The sequence below is a fragment of the Phyllobates terribilis genome, unplaced genomic scaffold, assembly GCF_046119375.1.
Source record: "Phyllobates terribilis strain yellow unplaced genomic scaffold, ASM4611937v1 Scaffold_11__3_contigs__length_659146591, whole genome shotgun sequence".
Lineage (NCBI taxonomy): Eukaryota > Metazoa > Chordata > Amphibia > Anura > Dendrobatidae > Phyllobates > Phyllobates terribilis.
Genome location: NW_027362771.1, coordinates 575,932,371 through 575,954,006, shown reverse-complemented (window position 1 = coordinate 575,954,006; position 21,636 = coordinate 575,932,371). Strand labels below are relative to the sequence as shown.

Below are 21,636 nucleotides of genomic sequence, written 5' to 3'. Positions count from 1 at the left end.
TATGCGCCATCATGTTACTCCATATGGTACTATGCACCCGCATGATCCTCCATACAGTATAATGCACCCCCATGGTCCTACATACAGCATAATGCACTCCTCATACTGTATTATGGCCAACGGTCACTGATTTAAAAAAAAAATACAGTACTCACCTCTCCTGGTTCCACCTGATGCTCCGGTCTCCGCAGCGTGCGGTGTGAAGCGCCGGACATCTCGGAGCAGCGGGCACCCTGTAATGACGTCATCGCGCCCGATGCTCTGACACGTCAGACAACGAGCAAGAATGATGGGGGTGGAAATGTCTGCTGACGCTCCCTCCACCATCATCATTGCTTGCACTAGGTCCCACCTCCAGCCATCAGCAAGTCAGTAGATGCTTCCACCCCCATTATTCTGTGTGGGCGGGCAGTACTGGTGCTAACGGGCAGAGACGGGGCACAGTACTGTGAGGGCCTGCTGCAGTGATGGGCCGTTGCGGCCCCACGGCTCAAGGGGCCCCATAGCAGTGGTGTGGCCTGCCGCCATTGGCGGTACGCCAGTGCCTAAGGCCAAAAGATTAAGCAAAGAAATATGGAGAATCAATTACAGAATTAATATCTTGTCAGCTGTTCTCTGGAGATTACTCCAAATAGAGTCATGTTATGGTTTTGGGGTGCTATTATATGGTCATGTTATGGCGGTGTTACAGTCACTATTTGCTTTTGTGTGTTCATAGTATTGTGGTATTATTCAGTCACTATTTGGTATTGTTGTGTGTTTATGGTACAGTCACTATTTTTTAGTTTTTTTTCATTATAAGCTTCTGATAACAGCCTCCCTGACCCCCAATTCATCGAAGTCTCTGGTGCTCTCTTCCACCCCTATTTCATAACATGTCATTGATAGCGTCCTCTCCCACCCCCAGTTCATTATGAGACCCTCTTAGTATCTTTCCCCACATCAGAATTTTCCTAATTTCTGCATAAATTTGACCAAAAACGACATCAGCTTTTCACAAGTGGATGAAGAACCAAATCAAATGAGTCCAAAACATTAAACCTTTACACTTTTTTTTAAAGAAAATAATCCAATCTCACATGTATGTGAGTGACAAAAGTATGTGAACCTTTAAGGTTAGCAGATAATTTGAAGGTAGGATCGATAGGGAGGGTTAATATATGGCGGTATTTAATCATTATTTGTTATTATATGGTCACAGCATGACAGTATTGCTTCTCAGCTGCTCTAGCGCCATCATCAGGAACTTTCTGGTAATGCAATCCTGTAACACATAAGTGAAGGTTTCCCCAGGACGCAGGAGCAGACAGTCTGTATAGCAGGAGGTGGTGACACTATGATCAGATGGAGGATGAACCCTCTCCCCTCCCCCAGCCTGGGGGGCTTTTCTTTCTTCCATTACAGACTTAGGGGAGGGGTGTTATTAGCATATCCACTCCCAGAATCCTTTGCTCCCACAGCCCCCTAATGGCTTTGTCTCTCCTCAGTGTAGACAGAGCCCCAGATCCGGAGGCCGCAGCTCCTCACAGATGGCCTCCAGCTTTGCGCAGTGGCAGTATCATTGCCCATGAGGTTTATTCGAGGCGTGATTATTGCTAGTTGAAAACTTTTCCCAATACCCCGCCATGAGGGCTCGTAATACAGTCAGCATGGCAATTTTTGACAGTCTTCCAGGAGACTGAATAGGTGGTTAATAGTAGAAAAAGAGCTATTACTGTTTAGCTGGAGTAATTCTATATACAGTTGTAATGGACTTGAATGTGTAGGGCTGAGAATTATATGTAAAGTTTTACTTCCATAAGGCTAAGGGTGTACATAGAAATCATGGGGCCCCACAGAAGAAGTTATAATTGCACCCCCCCACCCCCCAAAAAAAGTAATAATTGTCGGGGGTGCAGAAGATCAGATTTCACAACCTTTCAGCCTTTACTTAGTAATTTTCCTCCTGGTGAAGTCCCAGATTCCTCTTCCATTGTCCCCATAAAGTATGATGCCAACAAAAGTGCCCCCCAAACACAGTATGATACCCCCATGGTGAATTCCTCCACATTAGCCTCTACATGCGCAGTAAAATGACCCTACTGTACCCCACTTCAACTCCCAAGGCAACATATGGTGACCCTAACACAGTATGATCCCCCAAGTGTGACCCCCACACAGCCCTACATACAGTATAATGGCCCCACACTTCTCCCCACTGTATAATGGCCCGCACTAGCCCTCCAAACAGTAAGATGGCCCCCACACAAACCTTCACACTGTATAATTGCTTGCATACAGTATAATGGACCCCCACATAGCCTTCCATATAGTATAATGCGTCCCCCATAACTCTCCATATAGTATAATGCATTCCCCATGATCCTCCATAAAATATAGTGCACTCCCCATGGTCCTCCATACAATATAATGCACCCCCATGGTCCTCCATACAGCCATACAGAATAATGTACCCCCATGGTCCTCCATACAGTATAATGATCCCCAGGGCCGGCTCGAAAGCGTCTCAGTGGGCCCCTTTAACACATACCACGATTCATGATGCACAGATAAGGTAGAGGAATGTAGATATAATACAATGCAAAGATTTCACTTACTTCTTACATTACATGACTGATATCTATTGTAAATTCTACAATATCTCAGAAACCGACGAATGCTTGCAGCGCACAGTGCAGACTGGACAGTATAGTCCTCCATACAGTATTATGGGCCCTATATAGTCCTCCATACAATATTATGGGCCCCACATAGTCCTCCATACAGTATATGAGCCCCATATAGTCCTCGATACAGTATTATGAGACCTATATAATGCTCCATACAGTATTATGAGCCCCATATAATGCTCCATGCAGAAAAATGGCCCAATATGATGCTCCATGCAGAATACTGGGCCCCATATAATGCGCCATGCAGAATGGGCCCCATATAATCATCCATGCAGGCTGGGCCCCATCTAATGCTCCATGCAGGCTGGGCCCCACATAATGCTCCATGCCGGCTGGGCCCCCTTACAATGCTCCATGCCCCTATTAAATGAAAAAAATAAAATACTCACCTCACCTCATCTCTCCTGCTGCTGCTGCCGCTACTCTACTCCGGACTCCTCAGCGTTGCATTCTTCCTGCTCTCTGCGCTGTGACTGCTCAGGAGAGGGCGCGCTGGAAAGACGTCATCGCGCCATCTGACCTGAGACATCACAGTCAGGAGAAGCGGAAGATACAGGATCTGTAGAGGAATGGGGAGAAGTAAGTATTGTGCCGGGGCCCTGAGCAAGCTTGTGGGGGGAGGGCAGTTGCAGGCACTGGCATCAGACTCCCCTGCCCACAGGCCTCATAGCGCGCAGGGGTGCCTGATGGCGAGTGGCCCCCGCACTTGCCCGAGTGCGCCACGTGCTGACGCCAGGCCTGATGCACCCCTATGGTCCTCCATACAGTACAATGCACCCCCATGGTCCTTCCCACAATATAATGCGCCCCACATGGTCCTCCATGCAGTAGTATGCACCCCCATGCTTCTCCATACAGTAGTATGCACCCCCATGATCCTCCATACAGTAGTATGCACCCCCATGGTTCTCCATACAGTAGTATATACCCCCATGATCCTCCATACAGTAGTATGCACCCCCATGATGCTCCATACAGTAGTATGCACCCCCATGATCCTCCATACAGTAGTATGCACCCCCATGGTTCTCCATACAATAGTATGCACCCCCATGATCCTCCATACAGTAGTATGCACTCCCATGGTCCTCCATACAGTAGTATGCACCCCCATGATCCTCCATACAGTAAAATGCACCCTCATGATCCTCCATACCGTATTATGTGCCCCATTGATTCTCCATACAGTAGTATGCACCGCCATGATCCTCCATACATTATAATGCACCCCCATTATCCTCCATACAGCAGTATGCACCCCAATGGTCCTCCATACAGTAGAATGAACCCCATGATCCTCCTTACAGTATAATGTGCCCCCATGGTCCTCCATACAGCATAATGTACCCCCATGGTACGCCATACAATATAATGCACCCCCATGATCCTACATACAGTAGTATGCGCCATCATATTACTCCATACGGTACTATGCACCCCCATGATCCTCCATACAGTATAATGCACCCCCATGGTCCTACATACAGCATAATGCACTCCTCATACTGTATTATGGCCACCGGTCACTGATTTAAAAAAAAAATACAGTACTCACATCTCCTGGTTCCACCTGATTCTCTGGTCTCCTCAGCGTGCGGTGTGAAGCGCCGGACATCTCGGAGCAGCGGGCACCCTGTAATGACGTCATCGCGCCCGCTGCTCTGACACGTCAGACACCGAGCAAGAATGATGGGGGTGGGAATGTCTGCTGACGCTCCCTCCACCATCATCATTGCTCGCACTAGGTCCCTCCTCCGGCCATCAGCAAGTCAGTAGATGCTTCCACCCCCATTATTTTGTGTGGGCGGGCAGTACTGGTGCTAACGGGCAGAGATGGGGCACAGTGCGGTGAGGGCCTGCTGCAGTGATGGGCCGTTGCGGCCCCACGGCTCAAGGGGCCCCATAGCAGTGGTGTGGCCTGCCGCCATTGGCGGTACGCCAGTGCCTAAGGCCAAAAGATTAAGCAAAGAAATATGGAGAATCAGTAACAGAATTAATATCTTGTCAGCTGTTCTCTGGAGATTACTCCAAATAGAGTCATGTTATGGTTTTGGGGTGCTATTATATGGTCATGTTATGGCGGTGTTACAGTCACTATTTGCTTTTGTGTGTTCATAGTATTGTGGTATTATTCAGTCACTATTTGGTATTATTGGGTGTTTATGGTACAGTCACTATTTTTTAGGTTTTTTTCATTATAAGCTTCTGGTAACAGCCTCCCCGACCCCCAATTCATCAAAGTCCCTGTTTAGTGTTCTCTTCCACCCCTATTTCATAACATGTCATTGATAGCGTCTTCTCCCACCCCCAGTTCATTATGAGACCCTCTTAGTATCTTTCCCCACATCAGAATTTTCCTAATTTCTGCATAAATTTGACCTAAAACGACATCAGCTTTTCACAAGTGGATGATGAACCAAATCAAATGAGTCCAAAACATTAAACTTTTACACTTTTTTTTAAAGAAAATAATCCAATCTCACATGTCTGTGAGTGACAAAAGTATGTGAACCTTTAAGGTTAGCAGATAATTTGAAGGTAGGATCGATAGGGAGGGTTAATATATGGCGGTATTTAATCACTATTTGTTATTATATGGTCACAGCATGACAGTATTGCTTCTCAGCTGCTCTTCTTGCGCCATCATCAGGAAGTTCCTGGTAATGCAATCCTGTAACACATAAGTGAAGGTTCCCCCAGGACACAGGAGCAGACAGTCTGTATAGCAGGAGGTGGTGACACTATGATCAGATGGAGGATAAACCCTCTCCCCTCCCCCAGCCTGGGGGGCTTTTCTTTCTTCCATTACAGACTTAGGGGAGGGGCGTTATTAGCATATCCACTCCCAGAATCCTTTGCTCCCACAGTCCCCTAATGACTTTGTCTCTCCTCAGTGTAGACAGAGCCCCAGATCCGGAGGCCGCAGCTCCTCACAGTTGTCCTCCAGCTTTGCGCAGTGGCAGTATCATAGCCCATGAGGTTTATCCAAGGCGTGATTATTGCTAGTTGAAAACTTTTCCCAATACCCCGCCATGAGGGCTCGTAATGCAGTCAGCATGGCAATTTTTGACAGTCTCCCAGGAGACTGACGATGTTCTTTGGGTTTTAATTTCACGGCATTTAGATTGCAGTAAGTACAACCTAATATCGTTGTTCTTCTGCTCAGTGCGGTGATAGCGATATCGCATTTATATACGGGGATTTATTTTTTACTAGTTACAAAAAATCTTGTCTTTGTCTCTGTATTCTGAGCCAGAACTTATTATTTTCCGGTTGATGGAGACGTACGAGGACTTGTTTTTTCGGGGCGAGGTCTAGCTTTCATCAGTACTATTTTGGGGTCTATATGACTTTCTTATCTCTTATTATTCCATCGTATTTTGGGAGGTGACCAAAAAAATCCCAGAAAATTTGCCATTTACACTTTCTTCTCATACCAAATGTGTTAATTTTTTATCTGTTTTTGGAAAAGGGGGAGATATTATCTATATATAAATATATGTATATGTGTGTGTGTGTGTATAAAGATCAAATACAATATATATATGTAAAATATACAAGTGCTTCTCACTAAATTAGAATATCATCAAAAAGTTAATTTATTTCAGTTCTTCAATACAAAAAGTGAAACTCCTATATTATATAGAGTCATTACACACAGAGTGATCTATTTCAAGTGTTTATTTCTGTTTTGGCGTTCCATTATGTTGGCCTTTTTGCATATAGTACAGGCTCTTTTTGCACATAGTACAGGCTCTTTTTGCATATAGTACAGGCTCTTTTTGCACATAGTACAGGCTCTTTTTGCACATAATACAGGCACTTGTTGCACATAGTACAGGCTCTTGTTGCTCTCATGTTATGTGTATGGTCCGAGCAGAAGTGACAGGGAACTGTGCAGAGATGGGGCTCGGCCTTGTTGCTCCAGACGGGATTATGGTGTGACTGCGTAGGTGACCCTGTGAACATCGGATGTTTCCCCCCGTTCAGGGTCAGTCGTAGGGGGCACACAAAGCAGGCGGGAGCTGTGCACATCAGTAGTTATGGTGTGCAGCCTTAGGTCACTTACAGAGGGAAGATAACCTCTGTGACTGACCCTGGCAGGTCCAAGGAGGCATTCATCCTGTGGGCTTCAGTGAGCGTGCATGTAATATATGGTATCAGTATAGATCCCTTCATACTTCCCAGGTGCAAGAAATAATGTATTTATATAATACAAGGTGTTGAACAGTGGTTGATTTCAGACTAAAATCTAACCACTCCCTTGTGTGGTGCAGAGGCCAGAAAGCTCAGTCGGTAGCATCAGACTTTTAATCCCTGTTCAAGTCCCTGTTCGGAAGCTTTAAATCAAAAATGTTGAAACGTCTCTTGTTTCTTCCATGACAGACTTAGGGGAGGGGTTTATTAGCATATCGTATGCTCCCAGAATCCTATGCTCCCAGAATCCTATGCTCCCAGAATCCTTTGCTCCCAGAATCCTTTGCTCCCACAGCCCCCTAATGACTTTGTCTCTCCTCAGTGTAGACAGAGCCCCAGATCCGGAGGCCGCAGCTCCTCACAGATGGCCTCCAGCTTTGTATCATAGCCCATGAGGTTTATCCGAGGCGTGATTATTGCTAGTTGAAAACTTTTCCCAATACCTCGCCGTGATGATTTGAAATATAGTCAGCATGGCAATTTTTGACAGTCTCCCAGGAGACTGAATAGGTGGTTAATAGTAGAAAAACTGTTATTCCTGTTTAGCTAGAGTAATTCTATATACAGTTCTATTGGAGCTCTGTGTTATATGTGGGGCTGAGAATTACATGTAAAGTTTAATTTCCCTCAGGCCAGGGGCGTACATAGAAATCATGGGGCCCCCAAGAAAAAAATAATAATAGTCAGATCACAGAAGAGCAGATCTCACAACCTTCCAGCCTTTACATAGCGATTTTCCTCCTGCTGAAGTCATAGATTCCTCTTTCATTGGCCCCATAAAATATCTAAACAAATGTGCCCCCCAAACACAGTATGATACCCCCATGATGAATTCCTCTACACACATTATAATGACCCTACTGTACCCCACTTTAACTCCACAGGCAAAGTATGGTGATCCCCCAAACTGTGACCCCCACACAGCCCTCCATGCACTATAATGGGCCTACATACAGTATAATAGCCCGCACTAGCCCTCCAAACAGTATAATTGCTTGCATACAGTATAATAGACCCCCACATATTATAATGGCCCCACATAGCCTTCCATATAGTATAATGCGTCCCCCATAACTATCCATATAGTATAATGCACTCTCCATGGTCCTCCATAAAATATAGTGCACTCCCCATGGTCCTCCATACAATATAATGCACCCCCTATGGTACTCCATACAGTAGTATGAACCCCCATGGTCCTCCATACAGAATAATGTGCTCCCATGGTCCTCCATACAGAATAATGCACCCCATGGTCCTCCATACAGTATAATGCACCCCCATGATCCTCCATACAGTATAATGCACCCCATGGTCCTCCACACAATATAATGCGCCCACCATGACCCTCCAGACAGTATAATGCACCTGCATGGTCCTTCCCACAATATAATACACCCCACATGGTCCTCCATACAGTATAATGCACCCCCATGGTCCTCCATACAGTAGTATGCATTACCATGGTCCTCCATACAGTAGTATGCACCCCCATGATCCTCCATACAGTATAATGCACCCCCATAATCCTCCATACAATATAATGCACTTTCGTGATCCTCCTTTCAGTAGTATGCACCCCCATCACCCTCCATACAATATAATGCACCCCCATGATCTTCCATACAGTAGTATGCACCCTTAATGGTCCTCCATACAGTAGTATGCACCCCCCTGTTCCTCCATACAGTATAATGCACCCCCATGGTCCTCCATACAGCATAATGTATCCCCATGGTCCTCGATACAGCATAATGTACCCCCATAGTACACCATACAATATAATGCAACCCCATGATCCTCCATACAGTTGTATACACCCTCATGATCCTCCATACAGTTTAATGTGCCCCCATGGTCTTCCATACAATATAATGCACCCCCTTGATCCTTCATACAGTATTATGCACCTCCATGATCCTCCATACAATATAATGCACCCCCATACTGTATTATGGCCACCAGTCACTGATTAAAAAAAAATACAGTACTCATCTGTCCTTTTTGCGCCCAATGCTTCAGTCTCCTCAGCGTGTGGTGTGAAGCGCTGGACACCTCGTCTGATGTGTCAGAGCAGCGGGCACGATGACGTCATTACAGGGCGCCCGCTGCTCTGACACGTCAGACGCCGAGGAAGAATGATGCTGATGCTCCCTCCTCCATCATCATTGCTCACACTGGGTCCCCCTCCGGCCATCAGCGAGAGCAATGAAGATAGAGGAAGGAGCGTCAGTAGACACTTCCACCCCCATCATTCTGTGTGGGCGGCTGGGCAGCGCTGGTGCTAACAGGCAGAGGCGGGGCTCAGTGCGGTGCCTGCTGCGGTGAGGGGCCCCATAGCAGTGGTGTGGCCTGCCGCCATTAGCGTTACGCCAGTGCCTAAGGCCAAAAGAATAAGCAAAGAAATGTGGAGAATCAATTACAGAATTAATATCTTGTCAGCTGCTCTCTGGAGATTACTCCAAATAGAGTCATGTTATGGTTTTGGGGTGCTATTATATGGTCATGTTATGGCGGTGTTACAGTCACTATTTGCTTTTGTGTGTTCATAGTATAGTGGTATTATTCAGTCACTATTTGGTATTATTGGGTGTTTATGGTACAGTCACTATTTTTTTTGTTTTTTTTCATTATAAGCTTCTGGTAACAGCCTCCCCGACCCCCAATTCATCATAAGTCCCTGTTTAGTGTTCTCTTCCACCCCTATTTCATAACATGTCATTGATAGCGTCCTCTCCCACCCCCAGTTCATTATGAGACCCTCTTAGTATTTTTCCCCACATCAGAATTTTCCTAATTTCTGTATAAATTTGACCTAAAACGACATCAGCTTTTCACAAGTGGATGAAGAACCAAATCAAATGAGTCCAAAACATTAAACTTTACACTTTTTTTTAAAGAAAATAATCCAATCTCACATGTCTGTGAGTGACAAAAGTATGTGAACCTTTAAGGTTAGCAGATAATTTGAAGGTAGGATCGATAGGGAGGGTTAACATATGGCGGTATTTAATCACTATTTGTTATTATATGGTCACAGCATGACAGTATTGCTTCTCAGCTGCTCTTCTTGCGCCATCATCAGGAAGTCCCTGGTAATGCAATCCTCTAACACATAAGTGAAGGTTCCCCCAGGACGCAGGAGCAGACAGTCTGTATAGCAGGAGGTGGTGACACTATGGTCAGATGGAGGATGAACCCTCTCCCCTCCCCCAGCCTGGGGGGCATTTGTTTCTTCCATTACAGATTTAGGGGAGGGGCATTATTAGCATATCTGTGGCACCCCAGGGGTCTGGTTTCCACAGTAATAGCAATATTATGTCTGAGAGCAGGTGGGAGGTCTCTTGGTCAGGAATCCTATGCATGCCACACCTCCTGCCCAGTCCTGGGAGGGGAAGAACTTCCCCTATATAAAACTGGGGCTGAGGCAGGGTTAGAGAGAAAAAAGAGTAGAGAGAGAAGAGGAGAAGCAGCTATAGGAAAGAGAGATCAGGAGCTCTGGGGAAGTCGTGCTAAAAGGAATCAGGGGCTGGCAGCTGTAGAGCTCGCCCTGATTGAAGAGTTACCACCGGACCCGGAGTCCGAGGCTGTGGGGACTAATCCTTACCCAGCAGCAGAAACCGACCGGCAGGGGATTTCAGGTCCTCTGGCCAAGAAACCCGAAGGCACGGTCACACGCGTGGGACCAGCACCGCCGTCGTGGAGCGGAAGCCACTAGAAGGCCCCGAGTCACCGGCCATACGGGTGAGCACCACACGGTACACTCAGGGACGTGGGCTACTTTTACCCGCCTCTAGCAAGGTAGCCAGAAGAGTACAATTAGTTGGGGAGGCCTACAACTCCGCCTGGCCAGGGGAAATCCCATCTGCTCAACGACTGACCAGGCCCCGATCGCTAGCCAGTACTCCGGGAGGGTCTATCTTTATCACCAGTAAAGACCCTGAACTACACCGCATCGTCTCTGAGTGGTTCCTGCTACCCCCATCATCCACGTCGGCTGCCCCGAGGCCATACCCCTCCCGTTGGGGGTTATACCATCTACGCTGCACAATCGTACCACCGGCCTCAGCGGTCTGCCCTGCAGCGGCAGCTCCATAGCTGCATTCAACGGGTGGCGTAGTCGTCCAACATCTACTGCTAATACTCAGCCACACAGTTTGACTCCCTGGGCACGGACCGGGTCACCGCCACGAGACTACTACCCCCAACAGGCCCGGCTCCGGGTAGTCCCCGCGTGCGCAACGCTACACCAAGTAGGCCCAGGGGCGCGTCATCTTTTGGCGTAGTCGGCAGGATTTCGTGCCCGCAACCACCGGGTACTGCGTGCCTGAAAAAGACTGTTCAAACTTACCAGTGGTGAAGATTCCCGCCATCCGGCGCCATCTTCTACCTTCTTCCCGCCATCCGCAAAGTTTTCCCGCCATCCAGCGCCATCTTCTGCCTTCTTCCCGCCATCCGTGGAGTTTTCCCGCCGTTGGACGCCATCTTGAAGACGCCGCGCGGGAAGAAGAGGGGCGTGGACTCTGAAAGCGCGCGAGAACTGAAGCCCCGCCTCACGTCAGGACGTTGCGTAAGGTCCTGGAAGGAGCCCAGCAGACGCCGACGTCACAGGAGCGCGACGGAAGGTCCTCAACCCTGACGATCCACTGCGGAGCCGCGGCCTACGGAAGAGGATCATCGCAAGGTAGGCCACGGTCCACTAGGGGGGGAGAAAGATGTCGGATACGGAGGAGAGCTTCACTGCCTCAACCCCCGCCAGCGCCACCGCTGCTGCAGTCATGCCTTTCACCATGCCCTATATCCCGGGAGCAGCCTGGCTACCCCAGTACTCAGGGGAGTCACATACCCTGAATGACTTTAAAGAAAAGCTGGATAGCCTCTTCCAGGTGTACCCCCTCACAGAAGAGCAAAAAGTGAGCATCCTGGTGGCCCAACTAACCGGGGCAGCCCAAAGGGAGGTAAAGTCCTGGCCACCTGGGAGGAGGACTGTCGCAGGGATACTAACCCGGCTGAGGGACACCTTTGATACCCGCACCTCAGCCGAGATTAAGCTTAGATTCTATGGGTGCAAGCAGCGAGCACATGAGAGTATAAGGGACTATGCACTAAACCTACAAGAGGCCCTGAGAGCCATTAAGCAGACCGACCCTGACAGCGTGGGAAACGAGGACAGGCTGTTGACCGAGCAATTTATAGAGGGACTATATTGCAATGTCCACCGAACCCAGTTGCGGGCCATAGCCTTACAGGATCCTCATCTGGACTTTGCACAGTTCAAGGACAGAGCCATCCGGGTGCTCCGAGAACCGACACCGGGTGGCGTTGTGACCCACAGGCGCCCAGCTATCACTTACCACCAGGAGGCGGCGCCCTTGACGGCAGGGCCTGTGGGGGCTGATGCGCAGGCTTTGAACAATGACCCGGCTCCGGACCTGCACCATCAGGTCCAAGAGCTAGCTAAAAGCGTTGCTGCGCTAACCCGAACTGTGCAGTCTTTACAGGTTTCCACTCCAGGGAAGATCCAGCTGGCATCCGGACCGGAGGACATCCCGTGGCGTCGACCAAGGAGGACCCCACCGGCCAGAGGAAGACCCAGCGACCGGTACAACGAGGACGGACAACCTATCTGCCGCCGCTGCAATCAACCCGGACATATGGCAAGGTACTGTCCTTTAAACTGGCACAACCTGGGGTAGAGGGCCAACCCCCAGGAAAAAGATCACCAGGCCCATCGAACTGGCGCGACAAATATGTGGGAGGACGTCCAGTCTTGCCTGTGGTACTGGATGGCATCCCTATGAGTGCCCTACTGGACACCGGGTCACAGGTCACCACCATCCCGTACGTGCTCTTCAAGCAGTACTGGAATGACTCGGATATGACCCGCTATCCAGACGACGACTTGAGTATCATCGCCAGTAATGGTCAGCCCGTGCCACAGATCGGATTTAAAGAAATGACCATTAAAATCGGTAGAGTCGAACTGGCAGCACAGGGACTGATCATTGTAGACATTGACAAGCGCGAGAGTCACCCAAAGATAACTCTAGGAACTAATGTGATTGAAAATTGTCTTGCAGAGGTGATTTTCATTTTACAGCAGGTTGCCAAGAACGCCAGCTCCGGCCAGCAGCGAGTGCTCCAGAAAGAGATCCGGGCACTGATGCGACGGCAACAGGTGGAACTCTCCGGTGGTGAGATTGGTAGCGTAAGAATGTGTGACCCTTTCCCTATTGCCATGCCCCCGAAAAGTGAAATGATGATTTGGTGCCGGGCAGCTATTGGTCTGAGAGGTAGAGATTACCAGGCCATGGTAGAACCAGTCTACTCAGACAGTAGGCCCACCATTTTGACAGCACGGGGGGTAGTTGATGTACGCCATGGGAGGGTGCCCGTTCGTATAATAAATATCGGGAAAAGGGAAGTATACCTGCCCCGGTATGCTACGCTAGCCAAATTATATACTATCAACCAAAATTCTATACAGTCTGTGGAACCCTTGCCTCCATCTCACCCGGAGGAAGGTAACGGCTCTACGAAAATAATGGAGGATTGGTGTCAGCAACTACATTTGGGTACTGACTCCACTCCCTCCCACCAGAAACAGGGAGTCTACCGGGTGGTTCGAGAGTACGAGAGAGTGTTTAGTAAACACCCGTTAGACTTCGGGCGAGTCAAGGGGGTAGAACACCACATCCCCACGGGAGACCATCCTCCCATAAAAGAGAGGTATCGACCCGTACCCCCTGCACACTACCAACACGCCAAGGGGATGCTTAGAGACATGAAGGAGGCTGGGGTAATCAGGGATAGCTGTAGCCCCTGGGCAGCTCCACTAGTCTTGGTCAAAAAGAAAGACAACACCATGAGAATGTGTGTAGATTACCGGAAAATTAACCGTATCACACACAAAGATGCGTACCCCTTACCAAGAATAGAGGAGTCTTTGACTGCTTTAAAATCTGCTAACTTCTTCTCCACCTTGGATCTCACTAGCGGGTACTGGCAGGTTCCTGTAGCAGAGGCGGACCGGGAGAAGACCGCATTCACCACCCCGATGGGACTTAGCGAGTTTACCTGCATGCCGTTCGGACTCTGCAACGCACCAGGAACCTTCCAGCGATTGATGGAATGCTGTCTGGGACACCGAAACTTTGAGACGGTCCTGTTATACCTGGACGATGTCATCGTCTATTCCAAGACCTACGAGGACCACCTGAAACACCTGGCGGAAGTGTTCGAAGCTCTGGCAAGTTACGGCCTAAAGGTGAAAGCCTCCAAGTGTCACCTCCTGAAGCCAAAGGTGCAGTACCTGGGACACGTGGTGAGTGCTGACGGAGTGGCTCCCGACCCTGATAAGATCACCGCAATTAAGGAATGGCCAAGCCCCTCCAGCGTAAAGGAAGTGAGGCAGTTCCTCGGGTTGGTAGGCTACTACCGAAGGTTCATTCCCGGTTTCACCAAAAAGGCAGCTCCTATTCAGGACCTCCTGATAGGCCAGTCCAGGAAGGCCAAGAACCAGAAGCCACCCTTCAGATGGGAGAAGCTGGAAGAAGAGTCCTTCCGCCAGCTGAAGATGGCCCTCACGGGGGATGAAATCCTGGCGTACCCTGATTATAGCCAGCCCTTTATCCTCTACACCGACGCCAGTAACATCGGGCTAGGAGCCGTACTGTCCCAGATCCAGCAGGGGAAGGAACGGGTAATTGCTTACGCCAGCCGAAAACTGCGACCCACCGAAAGAAACCCTGAGAATTACAGCTCATTTAAGCTAGAATTCCTGGCAGTGGTGTGGGCAGTCACCGAACGTTTTAAGCACTACCTCGCTGCTTCCCGGTTCACCGTGTACACGGATAACAACCCGTTGACACACCTGGACACTGCAAGACTCGGTGCCCTAGAGCAGAGATGGATGGCCCGCTTGTCCAACTATGAGTTTACAATCAAATACCGGGCAGGACGCTCCAATACCAACGCGGACGCCCTGTCCAGGATGCCGAACCTACCGGACGTAGGGGAAGATTCAGAGGAACTGGAAGAAGTTGAACTCCCCGCGTTCCACCGTCATGGGACTATCCAGTATTCCCACCGTGTAAGGAGTAAGCAATCCGCTACGTTCAACCCATTACCTCATTACAACTGGGCGGAGACGCAAGACAGTGACCCTGCCGTCCGACTGGTAAAGGAGATGCTGACTCGGCCAGATGCACGCCTTGACCCAGACGCTCCGGAGGAAGCCAAGCAACTGTGGGCTGAGAAGAGTCGACTGTTGCTTTACAAGGGGAAGTTGTGCCGCAGAATGGTTAACTCCCGGACGCATGAACTAATCTGGCAAGTAGTGGTGCCAAGAAGAGACGCAGCTATGGTGATGGAGGCATACCACGACGGAGCTGGGCACTTCGGATGGAAGAAGCTGGAGTTCCTGCTGCGCGGGCGGTTCCATTGGGTAGGCATGAGAGGAACCATCGAGAGGTGGTGCAGAGACTGTGGCCCATGCAACCTAAGAAGGAGGGACCGTGCCAGCCAGAAGACTCCCCTGCAGTCCATCATCACCAGACAGCCGTTGGAACTGGTAGCCTTGGATCATGTAAAACTGACCCCAAGCAGAAGTGGCTACGTCTACGCGTTAACCATTGTGGATCACTACTCCCGGTTCTTGGTTGTCGTCCCCGTCAAGGACTTAACGGCTCAAACAGCAGCTAGAGCCTTCCAGCAGCACTTCTGCCGTCCGCACGGATACCCGGAGCAGGTGCTGACGGACCAGGGGCCTGCCTTTGAAGCGGAAGTCTTCCAGGAGTTCTGCACCCTGTATGGCTGCCGGAAGATAAGAACAACACCCTATCACCCGCAAACTAATGGACTTTGTGAGAAAATGAACCAGGTGGTGATAGATCTTCTGAAAACATTGCCCCTGGAAGAACGTAGTCTGTGGCCTGAAAAGCTGCCCGACCTGGTGGACCTATACAACCACATCCCTGTAGGTTCCACCAACTGTACCCCGGCTTACCTAATGAGGGCAAGACCTGGTAAGCTTCCTGTTGATCTGGAGATGGGAGTCCTGACACCCGAGGACACTTCACCAGAAGCAGACTGGGACACAGAGAGGCAGCAGCAGTACCGGAAAGTACAGGAGAGCGTGGAGCGAAGTCTCTGTCAAGCTAGGGAAAGACAAGAGAAAACTTACAACCAGTATGCTCCCGCTGTTCCCCTGGTGCCCGGAGAGCAGGTCTTGAAGAGGAAAAGACGGCTCCACAAGTTGGACGACCAGTGGGAGAAGGACCCGTACACCGTACTGCCCTCAAGCCACGATAACCCAAAGATCTGTACAATCAGTAAAGACGGAGGGGAAACCACAGCCATTGTATCCCGGGATCACCTGAAGAAGTGTCCTGAACAGCTACGGAACCCTGAAGAGGAACAAGAAGACCCTCGACCCGTAGAGGAAAGGGAAGATATGGTTAGTACTGTGCTCGGAGACTTCCCTCGGTCTTGGACTCAAGTCAATGGTGCTGTTGTGGTACCCGTCCTCACGTTCCTCCAACCAGCATCCCAAGTGCCTACGGAGACACAGGTAGAGCTGGAAGAACAGCCGGTCCAGGAGGCAGAAGACCCCACACAAGCAGACCAGGAGAATCAACCCTCTGCTTATAGTGAGCCTGCCATACCCCTAGTGAGCCAAAGAGTCCGTAGACGGCTGCCCAGTTTACCCTTGACAGCTCCTATACCCTGTAGCTCAGGACCAGTCAGCCAGCTCCGTAGGTCCACTAGGGTCACTAGAGGCCAGTTGCCCATACGGTGGAGGATCTAAATGTTCAAGCTATTCTATTAATGTTTACCTGTTTATTGTTGCTTGTGTATAATTATGTGTTTCTAGTTATTTGTAGGAGTCTTTGGTGGATTTACCGGGAATCCTTTGTGCATATAGTTGGAGCGTAACCCAGGATGGACTAAAAGACCGATAAGGACTCGGGGCAGGACAGACCCCTACCTGGTTACGTCTTCCTGTTTTGGTGAAATGGACACCTTTGTTTTCCTCAAAAGTTACACCCGGTTGCGGACACGCCGTGACCACCTTATGTGTTGTCTCTACCAGAACGTTATTGTTTATACCTTGTTATGTTTACAAAAGTATGTTTAGTTCCGGAGTACTAAATTTCACTAGGGGGGAATGTGGCACCCCAGGGGTCTGGTTTCCACAGTAATAGCAATATTATGTCTGAGAGCAGGTGGGAGGTCTCTTCGTCAGGAATCCTATGCATGCCACACCTCCTGCCCAGTCCTGGGAGGGGAAGAACTTCCCCTATATAAAACTGGGGCTGAGGCAGGGTTAGAGAGAAAAAAGAGTAGAGAGAGAAGAGGAGAAGCAGCTATAGGAAAGAGAGATCAGGAGCTCTGGGGAAGTCGTGCTAAAAGGAATCAGGGGCTGGCAGCTGTAGAGCTCGCCCTGATTGAAGAGTTACCACCGGACCCGGAGTCCGAGGCTGTGGGGACTAATCCTTACCCAGCAGCAGAAACCGACCGGCAGGGGATTTCAGGTCCTCTGGCCAAGAAACCCGAAGGCACGGTCACACGCGTGGGACCAGCACCGCCGTCGTGGAGCGGAAGCCACTAGAAGGCCCCGAGTCACCGGCCATACGGGTGAGCACCACACGGTACACTCAGGGACGTGGGCTACTTTTACCCGCCTCTAGCAAGGTAGCCAGAAGAGTACAATTAGTTGGGGAGGCCTACAACTCCGCCTGGCCAGGGGAAATCCCATCTGCTCAAAGACTGACCAGGCCCCGATCGCTAGCCAGTACTCCGGGAGGGTCTATCTTTATCACCAGTAAAGACCCTGAACTACACCGCATCGTCTCTGAGTGGTTCCTGCTACCCCCATCATCCACGTCGGCTGCCCCGAGGCCATACCCCTCCCGTTGGGGGTTATACCATCTACGCTGCACAATCGTACCACCGGCCTCAGCGGTCTGCCCTGCAGCGGCAGCTCCATAGCTGCATTCAACGGGTGGCGTAGTCGTCCAACATCTACTGCTAATACTCAGCCACACAGTTTGACTCCCTGGGCACGGACCGGGTCACCGCCACGAGACTACTACCCCCAACAGGCCCGACTCCGGGTAGTCCCCGCGTGCGCAACGCTACACCAAGTAGGCCCAGGGGCGCGTCATATCCACTCCCAGAATCCTTTGCTCCCACAGCCCCCTAATGACTTTGTCTCTCCTCAGTGTAGACAGAGCCCCAGATCCGGAGGCCGCAGCTCCTCACAGATGGCCTCCAGCGTTGCGCAGTGGCAGTATCATAGCCCATGAGGTTTATCCGAGGTGTGATTATTGCTAGTTGAAAACTTTTCCCAATACCCCGCCATGAGGGCTCGTAATACAGTCAGCATGGCAATTTTTGACAGTCTCCCAGGAGACTCAGTAGGTGGTTAATAGTAGAAAAACTGTTATTCCTGTTTAGCTAGAGTAATTCTATATACAGTTGTATTGGAACTCTGTGTTATATGTGGGGCTGAGAATTATATGTAAAGTTTAATTTCTCTCAGGCCAGGGGCGTACATAGAAATCATGGGGGCCCCCAAGAAAAAAGTAATAATAGTCAGATCACAGAAGAGCTGATCTCACAACCTTCCAGCCTTTACATAGCGATTTTCCTCCTGCTGAAGTCATAGATTCCTCTTTCATTGCCCCCATAAAATATGTAAACAAATGTGCCCCCCAAACACAGTATGATACCCCCATGATGAATTCCTCTACACACATTATAATGACCCTACTGTACCCCACTTCAACTCCACAGGCAAAGTATGGTGATCCCCCAAACTGTGACCCCCACACAGCCCTCCATGCACTATAATGGGCCTACATATAGTATAATAGCCCGCACTAGCCCTCCAAACAGTATAATTGCTTGCATACAGTATAATAGACCCCCACATATTATAATGGCCCCACATAGCCTTCCATATAGTATAATGCGTCCCCCATAACTCTCCATATAGTATAATGCACTCTCCATGGTCCTCCATACAATATAATGCACCCCCTATGGTACTCCATACAGTAGTATGAACCCCCATGGTCCTCCATACAGAATAATGTGCTCCCATGGTCCTCCATACAGAATAATGCACCCCATGGTCCTCCATACAGTATAATGCACCCCCATGATCCTCCATACAGTATAATGCACCCCATGGTCCTCCACACAATATAATGCGCCCACCATGACCCTCCAGACAGTATAATGCACCTGCATGGTCCTTCCCACAATATAATACACCCCACATGGTGCTCCATACAGTATAATGCACCCCCATGGTCCTCCATACAGTAGTATGCATTACCATGGTCCTCCATACAGTAGTATGCACCCCCATGATCCTCCATACAGTATAATGCACCCCCATAATCCTCCATACAATATAATGCTCTTCCGTGATCCTCCTTTCAGTAGTATGCACCTCCATACAATATAATTCACCCCCATGATCTTCCATACAGTAGTATGCACCATTAATGGTCCTCCATACAGTAGTATGCACCCCCCTGTTCCTCCATACAGTATAATGCGCCCCCATGGTCCTCCATACAGCATAATGTATCCCCATGGTCCTCGATACAGCATAATGTACCCCCATAGTACACCATACAATATAATGCAACCCCATGATCCTCCATACAGTTGTATACACCCTCATGATCCTCCATACAGTTTAATGTGCCCCCATGGTCTTCCATACAATATAATGCACCCCCTTGATCCTTCATACAGTATTATGCACCTCCATGATCCTCCATACAATATAATGCACCCCAATACTGTATTATGGCCACCAGTCACTGATTAAAAAAAAAATACAGTACTCATCTGTCCTTTTTGCGCCCAATGCTTCAGTCTCCTCAGCGTGTGGTGTGAAGCGCTGGACACCTCGTCTGACGTGTCAAAGCAGTGGGCGCGATGACGTCATTACAGGGCGCCCGCTGCTCTGACACGTCAGACGCCGAGGAAGAATGATGCTGATGCTCCCTCCTCCATCATCATTTCTCACACTGGGCCCCCCTCCGGCCATCAGCGAGAGCAATGAAGATAGAGGAAGGAGCGTCAGTAGACACTTCCACCCCCATCATTCTGTGTGGGCGGCTGGGCAGCGCTGGTGCTAACAGGCAGAGGCGGGGCTCAGTGCGGGGAGGGCATGCTGCGGTGAGGGGCCCCATAGCAGTGGTGTGGCCTGCCGCCATTGGCGTTACGCCAGTGCCTAAGGCCAAAAGAATAAGCAAAGAAATGTGGAGAATCAATTACAGAATTAATGTCTAGTCAGCTGCTTCCCTGGAGATTACTCCAAATAGAGTCATGTTATGGTTTTGGGGTGCTATTATATGGTCATGTTATGGCGGTGTTACAGTCACTATTTGCTTTTGTGTGTTCATAGTATAGTGGTATTATTCAGTCACTATTTGGTATTATTGGGTGGTTATGGTACAGTCACTATTTTTTTTGTTTTTTTTCATTATAAGCTTCTGGTAACAGCCTCCCCGACCCCCAATTCATCATAAGTCCCTGTTTAGTGTTCTCTTCCACCCCTATTTCATTGATAGCGTCCCCTCCCACCCCCAGTTCATTATGAGACCCTCTTAGTATTTTTCCCCACATCAGAATTTTCCTAATTTCTGCATAAATTTGACCTAAAACGACATCAGCTTTTCACAAGTGGATGAAGAACCAAATCAAATGAGTCCAAAACATTAAACTTTTACACTTTTTTTTAAAGAAAATAATCCAATCTCACATGTCTGTGAGTGACAAAAGTATGTGAACCTTTAAGGTTAGCAGATAATTTGAAGGTAGGATCGATAGGGAGGGTTAATATATGGCGGTATTTAATCACTATTTGTTATTATATGGTCACAGCATAACAGTATTGCTTCTCAGCTGCTCTTCTTGCGCCATCATCAGGAAGTCCCTGGTAATGCAATCCTCTAACACATAAGTGAAGGTTCCCCCAGGACGCAGGAGCAGACAGTCTGTATAGCAGGAGGTGGTGACACTATGGTCAGATGGAGGATGAACCCTCTCCCCTCCCCCAGCCTGGGGGGCTTTTCTTTCTTCCATTACAGACTTAGGGGAGGGGTGTTATTAGCATATCCACTCCCAGAATCCTTTGCTCCCACAGCCCCCTAATGACTTTGTCTCTCCTCAGTGTAGACAGAGCCCCAGATCCGGAGGCCGCAGCTCCTCACAGATGGCCTCCAGCTTTGCGCAGTGGCAGTATCATAGCCCATGAGGTTTATCTGAGGCGTGATTATTGCTAGTTGAAAACTTTTCCCAATACCCCGCCATGAGGGCTCGTAATACAGTCAGCATGGCAATTTTTCATAGTCTCCCGGGAGACTGAGTACGTGGTTAATAGTAGAAGAAGTTATTGCTGTTTAGCTGGAATAAATCTATATACAGTTGTGTTGGAGCCGTATGTTACATGTGTCGGGCTGAGAATCAGCAAAGAAACGTGCGGGATCAATTACAGAATTACTATCTATTCAGTACCTTCCCTGGAGATTTCTCCATATATAGTCATGTTATGGTTGTTTTTTGTTTTTATGTGGTGATGGTATGGCGGTATTACAGTCATTATTTGGTGTTACTATGTGGTGATGGTATGGCGGTATTCAGCCACTATTTGGTGTTATTTTGTGGTGATGGTATGGCGGTATTCAGTCGCTATCTCGTGTTATTATGTGGTGATGATATGGCGGTATTTAGTCACTAT

General features: G+C 49.1%; 4 non-coding genes and 1 pseudogene across 4 annotated transcripts; all 5 read left to right on the top strand.

Annotated features, from left to right (window-relative positions):
- Positions 1-1,538: 1,538 nt before the first annotated feature.
- On the top strand, positions 1,539-1,678 carry LOC141168327 (U4 spliceosomal RNA). The gene has a single exon (XR_012252068.1). It is a non-coding gene; the product is annotated as a U4 spliceosomal RNA (small nuclear RNA).
- A 3,939-nt stretch (positions 1,679-5,617) lies between these two features.
- LOC141168202 (U4 spliceosomal RNA) lies at positions 5,618-5,757 on the top strand. The gene has a single exon (XR_012251948.1). It is a non-coding gene; the product is annotated as a U4 spliceosomal RNA (small nuclear RNA).
- Positions 5,758-7,242: 1,485 nt separating this feature from the next.
- LOC141167900 (U4 spliceosomal RNA) lies at positions 7,243-7,371 on the top strand (annotated as a pseudogene).
- Positions 7,372-18,145: 10,774 nt separating this feature from the next.
- On the top strand, positions 18,146-18,285 carry LOC141168272 (U4 spliceosomal RNA). The gene has a single exon (XR_012252014.1). It is a non-coding gene; the product is annotated as a U4 spliceosomal RNA (small nuclear RNA).
- A 2,835-nt stretch (positions 18,286-21,120) lies between these two features.
- LOC141168434 (U4 spliceosomal RNA) lies at positions 21,121-21,260 on the top strand. Its single transcript, XR_012252171.1, has one exon. It is a non-coding gene; the product is annotated as a U4 spliceosomal RNA (small nuclear RNA).
- The last annotated feature ends 376 nt before the right edge of the window (positions 21,261-21,636 follow it).